This window comes from Aethalodelphis obliquidens, unplaced genomic scaffold, assembly GCF_003676395.1.
Source record: "Aethalodelphis obliquidens isolate GAN/ISIS:26980383/991018 unplaced genomic scaffold, ASM367639v1 scaffold71, whole genome shotgun sequence".
Lineage (NCBI taxonomy): Eukaryota > Metazoa > Chordata > Mammalia > Artiodactyla > Delphinidae > Aethalodelphis > Aethalodelphis obliquidens.
In genome coordinates this window covers 1,173,569-1,177,212 of record NW_020838015.1, presented here as the reverse complement: position 1 = coordinate 1,177,212, position 3,644 = coordinate 1,173,569, and positions in this window count along the sequence as shown.

Here is a 3,644-nt window from a genome sequence, read left to right as displayed (position 1 = left end):
TTGACATACGTATTGCTTTGTCTGATTTCTCTGTTCTTTGCCTCCTTTCTGTCATCATATTTAAGGAATTTTTCTGGATTAAAAAATCTGAGGTGAGAAACTATAGGTGAGTTGAATTCCTCCATGTTTTTGTGGTTACTAATATATCTACTTTTGCATTTTCTTTGTACCGTACCTTCTCACGGTTTCTACTTAATTTTTTTCCCTCTGTTTTCATTTTCTCACTTGGAAGTTATTCCATTTCTGTCCTTTTAGTGGGAACCCTTAATTGCTTAACATACATACTTGACCTGAAAAGTTACTATCTTTACCCTCCACCTCAACAAGAGAAGACCTGGGAACACAAACTCCAAGCATCGTCCTCCCATCTTCCATGTTTTTCTTGTCTAATATTTAGTCGCTCCTTGTTTTTAACCTCCCATCACTCATTTTCATTGTCACTGTTTTTATAGTTAATATTTATTTAGATTTTGAACTCCGTGTTGAGCAGTGACAACTCACATTGCCTCTCACATCCCACTTCTTCATTCTGGATTGTTTCCTTTTTATTGAAGTATATCCTTTAGAGTTTCTCCAGCAACGTTCTATGTATGTCAACTCTCTTTCTTTGTTTTTCTAAAAACGTCTTCGAGTTCCTTCAAGATCGAGTCAAAACAATCTAGTTGAGAATAGAATTGAGGTTAACAATTGAAGATAGTATTCAATTATCTTCTGACATTATTGTTAAGTCCCAGTCTAATTTTTGTTCTTTGTTCTTTTCCCTGATTACTTTACAATTTTTTGGTATTTTGCAGTTTCACTATGTCGATCTCTACCCCATACTCTCTCTACCCCATTCTCTAATCTTTCCTTCTGGAACTCTTATTAGATATATGTTGCACATTCTTGCTTCTATGTTTCTTAGATTTTTGGCTATATTTTCCACCTCTTCATTTCCCTTTGCTGAATTATAAGTAATTTTCACAGGTTTTCAGCTGTGTCTAACATAGACATTGGATTTTAATTCTAATAACTATTTTTCATTTTCCTTCTTTAAATACTTTTTTCATGTGTTTTTTAATGGTTTGTTTTTATTTATTTTTGGCTGTGTTGGGTCTTTGTTGCTGCATGCAGGCTTTCTCTAGTTGTGGCGAGTAGGGGCTACTCTTTTTGCGGAGCGTGGGCTTCTCACTGCGGTGGCTTCTCTTATTGCGGAGCACGGGCTCTAGGCACACGGGCTTCAGTAGTTGTGGCACATGGGCTTAGTTGCTCTGCGGCATGTGGGATCTTCCGCACCCAGGGATCGAACCTGTGTCCCCTGCATTGGCAGGTGGATTCTTAACCACTGCACCACCAGGGAAGTCCTCATGTCTTTTTCTTTAACTCCTATTTTAAAATGTCCCAAAGCCTCGTTTTATTTGTATGGCTTAGGATTCAAAACAACACATTCCTCCCTCAATAAGTAACTTCATTTAATAGTTTCCTATGTATTCTCCCAATGTATCTTTATACAAATATAAGGATTTTTGAATATATATTCTGATTTTTTTCTCCCTTGTTGACCATAAGGCAGCACCATATACTATATTAACGGTGGCCTGTTTTACTTTTTGCACATAAAAACAGGACCTCATTCCTTTTTGCCATTACATAGCATTCCATTGTGTGGGTATATCATGGTTAGTTTAACCAGTATCCTACACTTGGGTTGTTTCCAGTTTTTTACTCTTAAAGATAATACTGTAGTGACTATATCATTTTACAAGCACTCGACTATGTTTATGGGATAGAGTCACAGAGTGGGATTGCTGGGTGAAAGGGTAACTATACTTGTAATTTTGATAGATATAACCCAATCGTTCTTCAGAGCAGTTAGAACATTTTGTGCCCCACCAACAATCATGAAAGTGCATGATTCTCCACAGTATCACTAACAGAGTATGTGAAATTTCTTTAATCATTTTAAAAAAATTCTATATTATAGTTGATTTACAATGTTGTTAGTTTGAGGTGCACAGCGAAGTGATTCAGTTATACAGATATCGATTCTTTACCACCCTGATAGTGCCTGATCTTGTCTTTAATCATGGTGAACATACCTCATATAGTCTTTCAGATTCTTACATTGTCTCTAGTTCTTGGTATCTTCCTGCATAATGTCCTTGGACTTCTCCCTCGTTGAGGATCCTTTCTTCTCATTTTCATAATTTGTGTTGGTGAGCATCTCTTCCCCAGAGATTTTCTTCCCCCCTTTTCTGGTTGTCTGTTGCTACAAACAAATTACTCCAAAGCGTATTGGTTTAAAATGACTGTTTTATGTTGCTCACGATTTTGTAGGTCAGAAATTCAGGAAGGGCCTGACTGGGTAGTTCTTGCTTGAGTTCTTTCATGGTTTTTGCAGTCAGATGCCAACTGGGCCTAGAATCATCTGAAGGCTTTACTGGGTTAGACATCCATGATGGCTCACATACGGGGCTGGTCGTTGATTCTGGCTATCAGCCAACAGCTTAGCTCATGTAGTTGATTCTGGCTATCAGCTAACAGCTTAGCTCATGTAGTTGTAGGTGGAAACAACTACATGTGAACTCTCCAGCATGGCAGCCTCAGAGTGGTGATACTTCTTTACATGGAGGTTTAGGGCTCCAGCATGAATGATTCAGCGAACAAGGTGATAGGTTCAAGATCTCTAGGTTCAAGTCCTCTTAAAGTCTAGCCTCAGAAACCATGTAGCATCACTTCAGCTGTACTCTGGTCAAAGCAGTCACAAGCCTGCCTGGAATTAAGTGAAATAGCAGTGGAATATCAAGAATATTTTGGACATTTTAAAACCACCACATTTCTGAAGTTCTGTGTGTCTGGGATTGCAGAAGGGTCCCTACAGGGTGTTTCCATTTCTCAGCCAGGTGGCTCACATTTTATTGGTCTGGAACCAGTTTTTATATTGATTTCTCAGCTTAGGGATTCTCATATAGGTAGTAAAAATTCATACTACACATCTTCTTGTAGCATAAACCTGTGGCTTTATATTCTTAGAAACTTTAAATCCATCTAAAGTTGTGGGTGGAGACCACCTCCTTGTTAAATCCTTGAGCCAGAGTTCTTCTAATCTATCTTCAATGAGGGGACAGCTCTTTTGGAAATCTGGTTTTACAAAACAAATCCATTCCAACTCATTGTCTTGCATTGACCCAAGGCCATATCTTCTGTCCCGATATGACCATTAAATCCCAATACTTGACCACGAGGACCTATAGCTGGAATCTGATGCTGTACCCTATCCCCACTCCAAACCCATTGGAGCCTTGCTTTTGATTCCCTTTTAGTTTTGTACTTGTAAGGATTTGCTTTCCTTTATTTTGAACTAAGCTATATATTTACACATTATTGTTAATTTATTCTATCCAGCATCTCTATGTGTTTGTAGTAAGGGGGTTATCTATAGTAACTCAGTCCAAGATGGTCCCTAGAGGTCCTCAATCCTCAATTTTTTTTTTTTTTTTTTTTTTTTTTTTTTTTTTTTTTTTTTTTTGCAGTACGCGGGCCTCTTACTGTTGTGGCCTCTCCCGTTGCAGAGCACAGGCTCTGGACGCGCAGGCTCAGCGGCCATGACTCACGGGCCCAGCCATTCCGCAGCATGTGGGATCCTCCCGGACCGGGGCACGAAC